The sequence below is a fragment of the Maniola jurtina genome, chromosome 16, assembly GCF_905333055.1.
Source record: "Maniola jurtina chromosome 16, ilManJurt1.1, whole genome shotgun sequence".
Classification (NCBI taxonomy): Eukaryota; Metazoa; Arthropoda; class Insecta; order Lepidoptera; family Nymphalidae; genus Maniola; species Maniola jurtina.
The window spans coordinates 6,009,777-6,026,109 of NC_060044.1; positions in this window are offsets into that span (position 1 = coordinate 6,009,777).

Genomic DNA, 16,333 nt, shown 5'->3' on the forward strand with positions numbered 1-16,333 from the left:
GTTTTTCACCTTCCCTGGTGATTTTCCGTACCAGCTGAGGTACGATAGTAATATTTAAGCTACATTTTTCTTACCAACTCTGTTCTTATATGGTAAGGTAAGATAATAATATTTATGCTACATTTTTCTTACCAATTCTGTTCTTATAAGGTAAGGTATGAACTGAATACATAAATAAGGTTTATTATCCTTATACCTTATTTGTCTACTCACAGCTTTTACATAGTAGATAAGTAGATACGTCAATGGTAAATCATTATTAAAATATAAAATTCATCTTTTATCGCCGATAAGGATCTACAACGACTAATGCATACGTTTTCAACATATTTTATTCATAAGTAACTGTGGTTTTTACATAATATTATTATATTTCCTATCATGTCACGTTTCAGTTCTAACAGAGTTGCTACATATTTGTCATCATAATACCAGAATATGTATTCAACCGAAGTGCTTAGTCCAACTCATTTCTACAAATATTTATTGATTCTAATTAATTTGTATATTCAACCTTATGTCGACTGGATAGAGTTGAGTAAGAATGTATTTATTAAGTTTGCGTAGGAATCAAAATGTTCTCACGTCCTTGCTAGTGGCGCCGCATGGTGGCGGGTCGTAACAACTCCCTCTATGGCTGAGCTTCCTCGTTACAGCATAAAACAATGTTCATAAAGAATATTTATCATACGTAACTTTTTTTGTTGAAATATGACGTTGCCTATATTTGTATCGGGGCTTGTTTAATGTTACGAGTTTGCTTACGGTAGTAACGGAACAGCTTGTTGTAAGTAAGATTCCTTTTTGCTGTTATATGTGTTATTAAATCAAAGGCACTGAAGAAATATCATAGATATGTAAGAAATATAGAGTCCTCAGAGGCTTTGGATGAAACAAAATCTAATTTCGTATAGAATTTATGTCGCTTTAGTTGTAGTATGCATGATAATAGATATTTATTTACTGTGTTGCCTTAGCATACAATATACATGATTTTCTGGTATTTTACTAACGTAGTATCACGTACTTTTGTATAAAATTTGTGTAATCTGTTTTATTAAAAACATATAAGGGTGGGAAATAAATTAAAAAATCAGCGCATTAATATTATAGGCCTGGGAGTTCTTTTCATAATGTCTTTAAAGGATGTCCAGTTTCCCAACCAGCGTGGTGAACTGTGGTCTAAACATTCCTCATTCCGAGAGGAGACTTGTATTCAGTAGTAATATGTCGGCGATGAGTTGAGATGATGATGATGATGATGTCTAAGAAAACATATTTAAAATCATTGCATTAAAATTACACGGAAAAGCAATTAAACCCCTAAATAGGTTATTTTTAACAAATTCTTATTTAAGGAATGCTAATATTAGCAGTCAAAATCTTCCTTTGTCTATTTAAATATTTGTTTGATGCCTTGGTTTGATCACGTATAAGATTTCAATAATACCTAATTATGAGCTTTTTTATTAAGTACTAGAAAGATTTCATAATTTCCTGAGGAAGGTTGCCCATGTGGCGCCGGGGCGAGTCAGCCACTAAATGATAAAAAATCGATATGAAAACCGGTTTAGTTCTAAAAAACATCCTTAATTCAAAAACGAATCGTTTATATAACACTATTTATAATATCCATAGCCTTAAAAAACAAACGCAACCGTCAAATATTAATAACACTTACGCAACCCGGTTTATTCGAAGCGACAGGCATTAAATAAGTCGTCGCCAGGTCTGATGTTGCGATTATCATCCCGGCGTATCTCCGCTAACAATGAGAGACAACCTGTTAAATGTTCACATCTTAATATCCGAGGGTTATGTCTGCACAGCATGACGCACGGCCCAACAACCGTAATTATTTTTCATCCAAGCGACACCTCTTGGAAACTTTGGGGGCACTCGGAATTTAAGGATGTATTTATCAACGTGTTACTTTGGGAAGTAAGCAATTTTTATCAATCTCATCTAAATGTATACAGACTGACGTTATTAGCTTTTATAGGCCCCTTAATATGCATTATTTTTGTTAGTAAATTAAACCTTACCAATTTATTAATTGGGCCACAAACCATCGTCAAGGAACTCCACGGACACGTACGAAGCGATTTGCCTCCTCGTTTCTAATTCAAATTGCTAAGATATGAAACACCATTCCAATATCAGTTTTCCCTTCCACTTTTAGGTAGGCATAGGTACCTTCAAGTCAAGAGTGAATAGGCATCTTTAAGGCAAGCGCTGCTAGGCTGCATCATCACTTGCAAGCAGCACTGATTGTAATTTGCAGCCAAGCGCTAGTCTATAAATTGGTAACACGGATTTAATAGTGCGGAAGTAATTTGATTCAGTTGAAGGCATTCACTTGACTAAGTATAGGTACCTCATGTAATTTATAATAAAATATCATTTCCCGAACTAAACCAATCGGCAATTTCAGCATTCATACCCAAAAATGTAAATAAGTTTCCAACTACAACTGCTTAGGTAAGAAAGTTTTAGGACTTTTGAATTCTTGAAGTTAAAACATTATAAGAAATAGGGCATCACTTGAATCTTTTGGAACTAATATTCATGAGGCAATTAGGTGTTTTTTGTAATGGTTATAAACGTAGTTGAGAATTTAGGTGCAAACACGCGATACCTTACTTAGAGCTGAATACAAAATACTTTGAGGACTTCACCACTTATTAGACATTATCTATTTTTTTTGTTTGTCTGTCATCAAAGGGGCCCAATCCTTGCAAAGCTTTATTGATTCATGCAGTCGCTCATAGCTTCAAAATAAATCGATGATAAAATATAACAAATCGAAATAAAGCTCCAAGCTTTAACGAAAGTATATTCCAGCAATTTGCCACAAGTATCAAAGTGGCTTATTAGATAAGTTAGACTTAGACCTTGAGATCCCCATTTTAATGAAAAAAGGTCTTTGGCCGCTGGGACATCACAAGGTTACATTGCGAGAAACTTTTTGTAACATAATATCGTATCACATGTCTTCCCTTTCCTTTAACTTTAATAGAACATATCGATAGCCTTTTAAATTCCCCGTACCTGTCCCACAGTATCGAGACGACATTGACAGGTCCTCAAGTTTAACGTAATTTAACCGGGCGGCGACGTCACGTCGATGCGCGTAAAAAGTCAACCTTTACGACGGTCGAGTGAACAAAACAAAACAAGTAAGACATGTCAATGCCCACGCCTTTGGTACAGTAACCTGATACAAGCAGACGGATACATTTAACACCAGCGAGAGGTTTGCAAGCGGTCGGATCGCGTGAGATCAGGGCATTAAGAGCAGCGATGAGCGATGCGCGTTCGAACGACACCGATTCCGCTCACGTAGCTTTATGTGCACTAGTTGATGCTCGGGGTTTTGTTTGCATGGGGAATATACCAATAAATTTTCTGTGGGCAATATAGGGAAATCAGGACATCAATCTGGTGCGAGAACTTGAGTCGCGCCTAACTAAACGGATATAAAGATATTGTAAGGCACTTGCATGATAAATGAATTGGAAACTAGTTCAACAGTTTGAGCTTAGTCAGTACGATACATAATATATCTCGCGGTCTTTGGGATGGTTTGTCAAAGAAAAAGCGAGTTCTCGAGCGAGTTATGCTTGGGGTTTTCTATAATAATTTTAAGAGAAGTTAGTAACGCACTCCAAACAAACGCAGTTTGTTTTCCTTTTCAATATTGACCAATCAAACTCAATAAAATATTATAAACAATTTGTAGAAATCGTGTCTATAAAATTTTATTTAGTTTGATTGGTTAATTTTTAAATGAGAATCAGACTACGTTTGTATTGAGAGTGATGTACAGCGCGCTAAGGAAATTTCTCTTAAAAGGTTCTGTTCTATCATAAATGGTTAGTAACTCATCAACTTATCATACCGGTAGACATTTGAATTATTTATTGTTTGATTAAAATCTTAATACTTCATAAAATCACTTTACGCACAAACTATATTCTGTATGTACAAGTATCGTGTAATCTTAAAGGCTACTAGACGTCAAGCGTTTTGTCCGCTCTCCGATAGTAAGTCGATAGATAATAATTTATTGTGCAATTATCAAGTAATCCGATTGAAATATATTCTCGGGCCCGTGAAAGATCTACATGATAAATTTATTGGGTGCCAATATTTATAACTTTATGCATATTAGCTTACAGATGCGCGTATTAAAACTATTTCATGACAAATCTTTATTTATGTTTGTGAATCTCAAATGGTTGAAGCACATATTGTTAAAAAAAATCATATTTTCACCATTACGTCAATCATCATTATATTCTCAAGTTATCATCAGCCCAATACTGAGCACAGGTCAAGTGACTGAGCAGAGCTTAAGAGGGCTCTCTCCGTCACTCGTTTCATACAATCGTAGTTCCAATTTCATTTGAATATTAAGCAACCAAAGTCCATGAAATTTTGCAGACATATTCTAGAAACTAATATCTATGTCTGTGGTTTTCCAGATTTCTGTTAAAATATTCGGTTTCAAAGTTACGCGGTCTTTAAAATTTACATACAAATCTTTGAGCCCCTGTAATTTTAAAACTACATATTTTTAGAAAAATCTAAAACACCACAGACACATATATTAGTTTCTAGAATATGTCTGCAAAATTTCAGGGACTTTGGTTGCTTAATATTCAAATGAAATTGGAACTACAATTGTATGAAACGAGTGGAAACGAGTGACGGAGAGAGCCCTGTTAAGCCATAGTCCGACAAGCTGGTTCAACACGGATTGGCCGTTTTCCCACAGCTTTGAGTTTGAGATCACTACAGAAAATTATCAGGCTTATAGGTTTCCTCGTCAGTGACTTTTATGCAACACACATAATGCCGAAAAGTTAGATGTATGCGCTGTATTGAGCCCCGGACCCTCCCGGACCCAGACCTTCACTAGGCTATCACCGCTCCGCTTATACATAAAAATAATAGATGACAGTAAAAGATTGCATTTCTTGCTTACTTTATAGTCCGGTCTTGGACGACGACGAGTAAATTATAAAGAGATATAGATTCCCCCACTGTGAGCTCTACCTTATCATCCCATCCGCTCGCCCGTGTCATGAAAGGAGATACTTTAATATCCGATTCATTGTTCTGTTACAAATTTGTCAGTGATCTTTACATTAAACTTTTTCCCTTTCAAAACTCGAGATGCTCATAATCCCTCAGTCGGCCTTCACTTGTAAGTAAATATTCTAACAGACCACACAAATAAAAACACATGATATCTTTTTAGTGTTCTGGCATGAAATACTTGTAGACTCTCAACACTTGCGTGAGTGTCAATCCACATCACCAAAAGCGGATTTTTATAAGGGCTTTTTGGGTTGCAGCCCAGACTACATCCGCGCCCATTTAGGTTTTCTAAATCCCATAGGAACTCTTTGATTTTCCGGGATAAAAAGTCACCAATGTGTTAATCCAGGGTATAATCTATCTCCATTCTAAATTTCAGCCAAATCAGTTCAGTAGTTTTTGCGCGAAAGAGTACCAAACATACACATGATCACACAAACTTTTATCTTTATAATATTATAATGATAGTGTGATGAGTAGTGTGATTAATCATTTCGATTCCGACTGTAATACAGCTCTTCCAGCTTACCTATTATATCTAGTGTGAATTGATATCAAAGTAAGATCAAATATTTATAACCATCTCGATTCCGATTGTAATTCGCCGTATCTATCAATGGAACGCATCACGGAACACCGAAGCCCCGACTCACGGCTGACCAAATTATAATAAACATTAGACGTCTCCTTGTTTAAGCATATACGTAAGCATTATTACACTCCACGGGATACGTATGACGTATCGGCGGCGGCGGTTTCCTGTTTCCCTTTTGTGGGTTAATCTAACATCGACGTGTGGACATACGAGTTTGTCTCAGTCATTGTTGGTGTTCGTGGAATGTAACGAAATCTCGCTAACTAAACGATTATACGCGTAACGGGTTAAGGGCCGGAAGTACCTGATCACAGCTGTTGTAATGGATTAACACTTTATGAAAACTACATAGGTACATATTTTTTTAATATTTATTAATTCTATTTTAAATAATAGTAATATTTTTTTAATTTTTTATTTATTAATTTACAAACTAATTTATACATTTTTTTGTATGTATTAGAGTATGGGGTAAGCCCACTGCATTTCACCCCGCATTTTTTCGTATTTCTGTAGAAATTGTATGAATCCGTTAGCACGGCTCCATACAATTTGCATATATTATGACAGAATTCTGTGGATAAAATCGCGACGTGAAAATTTACAGTGCGCGCTTACCTTTACTATTTAGAATGACTAAAATAGAGGAGATTGCAGTAATCGAGTTTATACATATTCAATTTTCATACACCCTGGTCAAAATTACACAAGTCAAGATATCAAGCAAGCAACCGCTGGATACTACCAACACAAGACTATCGAAATCTGTTTAATAAACGACCTATGTTCAGCGGTGGACATCTGTAAGATAAGATAATGACAAAAACTGTTATAATTATCTCCTGTCATGTAAAATCATTAACAAAATTTGATAACTTCCTAAAAGATCATTGCTCAATATCATTTAAAGTTACCCAAAAAAAGAGTCACATAAGTTAAGAGTAGAAAATTGTATTGTCATAAAACATTACTAACAAGTGTAAATTAAAAATTTATAACACCCCCGACAAGTGAAGGTTACAGTAACTAGAAAAGAGCTGATAACTTTCAAACGGTTGAACCGATTTTCTTGGATTATAGCTAAGAACACTCTCGATCAAGCCACCTTTCAAACAAAAAAAAAACTAAATTAAAATCGGTTCATTAGTTTAGGAGCTACGATGCCACAGCCAAATACACAGATGCACACGTCAAACTTATAACACCCCTCTTTTTGGGTCGGGGGTTAAAGATACGTCGAATCAAAGAAAGAACTTACACTTAAGAAAATATTATGCAGTGTGATATTTCACGTCCTAATTGTATTGTGAGTCTTGTACTATGTTATGACTTATGGGTCATCATGTTGTGGATATAGCATCAGTTAGACAGAATAATTTATAAGGTTTTTGAAACATCATTTTGACCTTCATACTATGAAGGTCAAAACCAGCTGGTTTCACTATGAAGTTCATAGTGAAACCAGCTGGTTTTTTATTATTCCGTTAAGTATAAGTTAGACCTTAACTGCAATCGGGGATGATGACTATTAGTCACTAGTTATTAGGTAGTTATAGTCATTAGTTAGGGACTGAGTGATCTTAAAAATATTATGAAGATTGCTTACCCATTCACTTTTATTTTTAAAAAACTCTTTTTTTTTGAATTAAAATACGAACATCCCACAGCTACCTTTTATAAAATGGTGGCCATAAAAATAAGTTAACATAAGATAGAGATTTATTTCGTGCAAAACTCAGAGGCACAGCAATTACCTATTATAATTATTAATACCCTGTCACGCGAGTGAAGCCCGCGGCGAGTCATAATGTTCCACCGCCGATGAGCAGACTGCAGAAAGCAGTCAGAATCCCCGATAATTTGAGATAATTTACGTAATTTCTCACAATTTTCATTCGAAGTGCATGTTATGCTCAAGTTAACTTCATTATATGTTTTTGAGAATACGCTCCCGATCCTATGTTTTATGTCCGGAGGCGAAATTAGGATATTTTGCGAAACCTTCCATGTTTTTACAGAAATTATAATATTGATTTACGAAGAATGTTAATTGTAATATTACTTGGCGTAATATGAGAAACCTAGAAAGATAAATGTATCAGTTAGTCTATAATGATTTAGCTATCTGATTTACAATCGCATATAGCTATATTATGTCGGTGGTGCGGTTATATAGCATAGAAATTACAAAGTAACATAAGAACAATTTCCTGAATATTGTAATTTCTGTTAGCATGACCAAGTCCCGCGCGCGTAAAGCTTTCCGCAAAGAGCTAGTAACTACACTTTCCATATTTCGTTATTTATTAATGTAATGTGATAGGGATGATGACTAACTACTAGTCAAATCAGTGACTTTTTATCAAACGTCAAAACGCTCACTTAGTACGAGCTTGCATGAAATACACAAATGTGACGTCATAAACATTTGATATAATTTGCCGTACTTTTTTGGTTAAATCGATAACTTAAAACGGTTAGCAAACTTAAAACTAACATCGGACATGGATTCCATGAATTTTGGAAGGTTTCCTCGACATCGATCTTCATAACCTAAAATTCGACTTCCATTACGTCTTTCATATCCTCGAAATCAACTTTCATTTCCTAGACATCGAAAGTCGTTATCACAACATCAACCTTTGTTACTCCAACATCCACTATCGTCACCTCGAAGTTGACTTTCATATCCTCGACATCGGACTTCGTTTTCTCGACTGTCGACATCGACATTCGTGAGATCGACGTTGACGTTCGTAACCTCAAAGTTGAGCTTTAAAATACTCTAGAGTATGCCGCAAAGAAAACCCCAGCTAATATACCTACTGAGTCAAAAAGATAGCTATTGATTGAAACGTTTAACAATGTAAATATTTACAAGTACATATGTAGGTAGTTATATTATCATAAAAGTCAACAAGTATGGCGTTATACGTTAATGTATTTTCATTAGCATTTGTCTTTTACATACGCGAAATTATAAAACGCCGCTTCGTGCATGGCTGCTATAAATAAGCATACCAATTAAAAAACCTTATTTAAATGCGTGCTTAATTTACAATAGTAGTTTCATTTTACCTGAAAAGAAACGAAGTTGTAAAAGGTTGTTTACAAGTGTTTTATGCATACTCATTCAAGATGAACTAATGATATCAGTGTCCGTATATTGGCTAACAAAATCATTTAAAGAGCAATCTGGTTCACGAATCGCTTCACGTCACGCAAAGGGCGCAAAGTAATTACGCCCGGGGGCCTCACTATGTGATTCCAATCACTGGACCGATATATTTACAAGAACTTCATGATTTGTAAAATCGAATAAGTATTTATTGTAACTTTTATTATGCACATTGCATTTTTTTTGGACAGGTTGCGCTCGGCATTGTGCGAGATCTGATAATTTCTGCTGGAAATAAAATTCGATACAGTCAATGAAACAACGTGCTAACTTAGAAAGGGGTAACAGTTTTGGCAATCAGTGAGGTGCCATAGGTACTTAAGCTAAGGCTACTATTTAGATTAAAACATTTTTTTGTCTGGTGGGGGGCTTCGGCCGTAGCTAGTTGCCATTCTACCAGCAAAGTCGTGCCATCAAGCAATTTAGCGTTCCGGGACAGTGCCACGTAGTAATAATAAGGAGTAAGGCCTTAATAAACATCTTTGACTACATCATTTGCATTTATAAGTATAGATAATACCTAAACAGGTGGTTGAAACTCAAAACAACAAATAAAACATAAAATTTAGCTCTAATAATAGCGCGAACATTCTCCCAGTTGTAAGTCTTGTAACTTGTAAGTATTGGTGGATCTATATGTTTAGATAGTCCACCCAACGGCGTACCTCGCAAAGTTCATCAGATAATGACTACATTTGTTGCGTGTGAAACTAGAATTCCATTTTGCACGAAGCAACATTTTCGCGTAAGCATCAAAGGCAAAATGGCGAATACTCTTAAATCGAGCCGACTCGATAAATCATGGTGCAAGAGTAAGAGACAATAATAAACCACAACAAAAATAATTAATTAATGCAAGGTTTCACCAAACGCTAGCAAAAATGAAGACAGGTGATGGCTGAATTGATAAGGTGCAAAAAAAAACGCAAAAAAATTAACAAATCCTGAATTTACAACAGTTCAATATTGCAAATAAAACATCTGACTGACACTACAGGTCAACGAACGTTACGTAAATAGGCCACTAGGAGTCAATGCCGCGTCGTAGGTGGGACATTGACCCGAGTTTTGCACGCTATACATTGCGGGTTTGAAAAACACTAAAATTGCAAAATAAGGCAAATGGTTAGTTGTATTGGATTGTGTTTAGGTAGGTATAATAATATTATAAGGTTTTGCTAGCGTTCTGGTTACACCTTTGTTTAAACTTATAGAAATACTATTTAAAAGAACTTTGCTCCTACAATGTCAAGTTTATAAACGCGATGCTACTTTCCAGGGTTACGAAGATTACCCGGTATTGTATGTATATTGTGCAGATATAAGTAGGTATAGGAATGTCGAATCATACCATTTGCTTTTCCAATCGAAATGAAAAATTTACGCATGTCATTTAACTATAGGTATTTATGCAAAAGATCACGTCGATCACTTGCTTCGTTAGTGGTTAGGGCGTGGTTGAAGGACAAATCAATAATTTCAATAAACCAACAAACACACTTTCATATTTATAATATGGGTACCTAGTGACAGGTAATGATTTCCACCGCTTTCCGTTAGTTGGTATTTTTTTTTTTGTTAATTTTGTTTGCCAAACCATCTAGTTTTTATCAAGCTTTTAACCAAATCATGTAAAATGTTACCGCCAGCTCTGGCGCTATTCGTTTAAAACATTCTAACGCTTCATTTTACAGATCCAACCCTCCGATGCCGTCTTCGTACCTAAAGTACTTTCTTAACAGCTCTTTTGTAATAAATCTCAGGGAATGTTGCGTTACAACCGCAATAATACGAATCAGATTAAGGCGAGGCTATATTACCTTTTGTTTATCACCCGCTCTGCTCTCTTTCGAGCAATTAATGTCAGAGAGGTACCCACGCTAATTGTAAGGAGTAATGACGAACATTGCAATGAGAACTCCATTACAGATGAGCGGTACCCAGTAATGAATACGCGATTTCAATTTCAAACAGAGATAATGAAAGGGTTTATTAAAAAGCTATGAAGCTGTGTATTTCTTATATGTCTACCTTTAGCAATCTTAGTTTTACTGTACTAGATTATAATGGACGAGAAGAAAATGATAGGTTAGAATGAATCCTATATCAAGCGATACGATCGAGAGAGGAAGTGGATTCAAATAAGAATGTCTTTAACACTAAACCAAGCATAAGGCCTAAGGCAATAATTCTATTTACATTTATGCTAAAACTAGATGATACTTTATCCGCGTGGATTTGGGTTTTCATAAATCTTGTAGGAAGTGTTTACGAATTTTCTAAAAAGTATTCTATAACCGTCTTCAGGATGTAAGCTATAGCTATACCAAGGAGATAGTGCCCACAACTTAGTCCGTGCGCGTTTAGGTTTTTTAAAAATTCCATGAGTACTATTTGATTATCCGGGATGAAAAGAAGCCCATGTCCTTAGCCAGGATGCAACTATCTATGTACCAAATGTCGTCAAAATCAGATTCTTGCATAAAAAGCTAGCAGACAGAAAAACCGACACACTTTCGCATTTTCGAATAAATGAAGTATGAGGATTTTGAATAGGTAGTTCTGGATAAAAATGACCGTCGGAATATTGTGGCAAAGAAGTTTAGTAGAGTAAGAGATCAAAAATTCAAAATTTCAAGTCAATCAATTTTAGTCCGCTTTCATCAAAGACTGCATCACCACTTACCACCTGGTATGATTGCAGTCAAGGAATACAAGGGCACCTTGTAACCGAATACAGATCGAAAGTTTTGTCAATTAAAGTAAAAATGATCGGACTGAAAAGATGTCACACTATTTTTATACCTAATAAGGTATAAGTAGTTAAAATTTTATGAAACTAGTGATCTCTATTCTGACGCCTATTAACTGGGTTTATCACGGAATCGCGTCGTAAAAATTAGAAGGAAGGGCTAAATAGATGGCCAGTAAAAGCGTATATTAGTTCAAGAATTACGTGCATGGCATTTTTACGACACCGACTTCCAAAAACATTCGCTAGTAGGCGAACGAACGGCAAATAAATAACCTTTAAAACTATCTCGTTCACGTTCCAATATAGGCTTGTGAATTTAACTTTGATGTAGTCTACTGTAATCGATATACATATTATTATTTTTAAACTTACTTAGTAAATGGAATAGAAACATCTTGTTTTTTAGCTAACCCGGTCTTTACCCAAACCTTGATTTGTCTCCCGGATGATCAAAGATTTCCCAAGGATTTTTTCGAAAAATCTTTACGTGGATGAAGTCGTGGGTATCATTAAGATTGCATCCCGGAGAAGAATATGAGAGAGACCAATTTTTATCCCGCAAAATCAAAGAGTTCATGCGGGATTATTGAAAAAAACTTTATTTGTGTGTTTATTTATGTGTTACTTATTACTCCCAGTACTTTTAGTAATATTTTCATTTTCATTACCTAGAGGCGTTGAGTTACTGAATGGATAGACAAAAAGTAGTGTAGTGAATCCAAAAAGTTTTGAATACAGTCCAACACTATTTCGGTCGTCGAATGCTGATCTCTAACTCTTGTTTTGTTTTGCTCTGCAAAAGCTCGCAGATGGAATGGCGATTGACTACAGGCGCTTTGGATTAACCATTTTTGGAAAACGTTTTTTTGGTGCAAGGCAACAATTCACTAAGAAAAATATCACACTAAAATTATAAAGGCGAAAGTTTGTATGTGTGTGTGTATGTGTTACTCTTTTATGTTTGTTACTCTTTCACGCAAAAACACAGACAGATTTGGCTGAAAAAAATGGAGATAAAATATACCCCGGATTAACACATAGGCTACTTTTCATCCCGGAAAATAAAAGAGTTCCCACGGGATTTGAAAACCTATATCCACGTAAAGGAAGTCGCGGGCATCAACTAGTTATTAATATAATCATAGTCACTAAGATAATATATGTATTACACATATATTACACACTTATACAAAATGTATTCGTCATTATCACAACATAGTTTTTAGGATTTCATTGAAGACTATAAGTTACTAGATAATATCAGCGAGTTCGTCCACGTCGACTAGGTTTTTTCAAAATTCCATGGGAACTCTTTGCTTTTCCAGGATAAAAGTAGCCTATATCCATCTTCGGGATGCAAGCTTCCCTGTAGCAAATAGATGATGGCCACGGCTTCTTCCACGTGGATTTGGATTTTTCAGAAATCCTGTGAAAGCTCTTTGATTTTCCGGAAAAAAAAGTAACCCATGTCCGTCCCTAGAATGCATACTAACTCTGTAACAAATTTCAACAAAGGATAGGCCGTGAAAAGCTAGCAAACAGGCAGACAGACATATTTTTATTGTATAGTACAAGTATGGATTAAATGTTATAATCTTACTAAAAATAAAAAAGTAAATAATAAAATAGCGGTAATATTTGAGTGGTATGTTTGAAAGTTTGTTTATACGTATCCTCTTTAGGAATTCACAGTGCTTCAAGTACCTACTTCATACTCGAGTGAGTGCAAATGTTTTTGACCCCAAAAGTTAAATATTTAATCTCAATGCTAACATCAAAATTTGCATAAATAATACAGTGGCTTTTGTGATAATTTTTGTATTACTAATACTATTTACGCAGAGGTCATTCGCCTTAAACATTGAGAATTTATATGTATTTCTAATAACTGTTGAATTTCTCCGGCAATAGATTACGGGGAGGCGTTGAGTTACTGAATGGACGTAGACAACAAATAGTACAGTGATTCCAAAGAGTTTTGAATACTCTCCAACACTATTTTGGTCTTCAAATCCTGATCTTTAGCTCTTATTTTATTTTGTTCTGCATTGGCTCGCAGATGGAATGTCAATTCACTATAGGTGCTTCAGATAAAGGAAATTGTTGGAATGCATTTCTTGGGCATAATGATTTGTATAGCTTCAAACTAAAGGTACTAAAACTTTTGGATTTCCTAACTGAAAATATTTAAGTACGAATAAGAAAAGTTACCTATGCCATGGACCGGCGATATAAAGAGAAAAGTCTGAAGAACTGGTGCTGATTAAGGAAGGCCTTTGTCCAACAGTGGACATCTACAGGCTGATGATGAAGTAACGGTAGATTTAGTTAAATATACAAAAATCTGTTTGAATACTTCCTACATCCATATTCTTTATACGTTAACGGCTGAAATTCTTAATCATATCTGTAATCTGTCGCTAAGTTTCTTATTGTTCCTTTTCAAAAAAGATAAATCATTTTTTTCCAAATAACAACGTGGCTAAGTAACCTTTCCACAGGTACAGATAGGATTGATTATTAATTTTGGCCGTTTTTTTCCGTGTGAAAATATTTTATGCTAGACTATTCATCAATTCAGTAAAAGTCTCTTGTCTCAACTTGCACACATTTTTAAGCTGAAAAACTGAAAAGCTTCAGCCGAAAATCGACGTTTAAAAACTGAAAAAAGGAATCAATCAATACCTCACGAACTAGCGCACTTTTGTTACGGCAAATCTTTTTTCTTCTAAACAGTGGGTCTAGAAATTCCGAAATTTGGTGCAGCTTTAATAAAATCGCACGTTCCACCGTACGTTCTCTTAAATCCGCATAAAGCTATGGATATACATATTTCTGTAGTCACGTTTTTTACAACCGCTACCAGATGGTTTGTTGCACACTCGTTTGTTAAAATTATTAATATTAAAAGGTTCATGTTTTTTTTTAAAGAATATTAGTCATTTTAATCATGACTAACATTCCCCTTTCCCCTCCAACTAAGCGTAAAGCTTGTGCCAGGATTGGGTGCGACAATAGTGCAACGGGTGAGGATTGAAGCGCTGACCTTTCGGATTTCAGTCCGTTCCTATAACCATTGAGCTATTGAGGCTTGAATGGCGACCTCACATTAGAAAGCATTCATTCCAGAACGCAATCTCAACTTCAAATCCTACTTCTGATGGATCCATAGGATAGGAGTAGAAATGAGTTGGTCCATAAAATAGTAGTCCACCTTGTAGGTCTAGGTTCATTTTACACCAATTTATAAAATATACATTTAAACCGCAATAAAACGTTATCACTTATCATTAAGTACAATTATTTTTGTTTTGTCAACCATGTTGGGTTTATCATAAAGCTACCTATGACAAAATCAACAACATCTCATATCTACATTGAATGACGAACATTCATACAAACAAAATAATACACAAACATAAAAGTTGCTCAAGTCAGTTAATACGAGTAATTAAAAAAAATTAAAAGTACGACTCCCCTGCCATATTAAAAGTCAAAGTCATAGTCATTTTTTCAATTTGGGTACTATTGTACACTTTCTGATTGTCAAATTCATATTGAATTATTTTTCAAAAAATGTATGGCCAGTGTCACTTGGAATAATTATAGGAATTTAATGCTACTTCAAACATCCAAATCTGTTCAGGCATTTAAAAGTTACGGTGGAATTAAAAACACATAAAATGCTTACATAAACCTAGAATTCATTACACTCCTTTTTTCTGGGCAGTCGTGTTAAAAGTAATCCATACTAATATTGTAAGTGTGTCTGTCTGTCTGCTACCTTTTCACGGCCTAACAGCTCGATTCTGACGAAAGGTACAGTGTTAGCTTATATCCCGGGGACGCAGATAGGCTACTTTTTATCCCGGAAAATCAAAGCGTTCCCACGGGATCTTTAAAAACCTAAATCCACGCGTACGAAGTCGCGGGCATCCTCTAGTACTGTATATAGTTACAATTATTTTCTCATGTCATAATGAACTTTATATTGTATCACTTGTACGATCTCACCGGATACCGATGATAATATCCTGTCTTGAGGCTGATATTCTCGTTGCTACTGTATCTGGGCAAAACGTGCCTTGTGTGGATAAGCAGTTAATCAAAATCATGGCGCACCCATATAAGGTGCTGCACATCATTTCTGACGTTTTATGCTGCTTGCTACTCAAGCTAAAGATTTACTACGTGATGATTAAAAGTTATAATAACAGCAAACGACTTTTCTTTTATTTACTTTTTAACTTAATTATGTACATATACGTATTCATATACTCAGCTCTAACTTTTTGGAGCTATGTGCGTTATCACTTGCTTTAACGCTGAAGGAAAACTTCGTGAGGAAGTGAGAGTGGTCTAAAAAGGTGCGTGAAGTAGGTATTCAAGTATTTATTTGCTCAAAAAACATGGTTACAGGATTTTATCAAAGAACAATGTCAAGTCTGCCAATCCACACTTGTCCAGCGTGAACTTGCCTATTTATGGCCTAAAATCTTTTAATTCTGAGAGGAGTCCCGAGCTCAGTACTGGACTGGCGATGGGTTGCGATTATGATGATGATAAAGCTTATAATACCTACGTAGCAGTTCTTTGTTTTTATTTAATGATTAGCGTTTGGTTCCAATCAGACCAGAGTTGAGAGTTCCCTTAATGGAAAACTAGAGGATGCCCGCGACTTCGTCCGCGTGGATTTAGG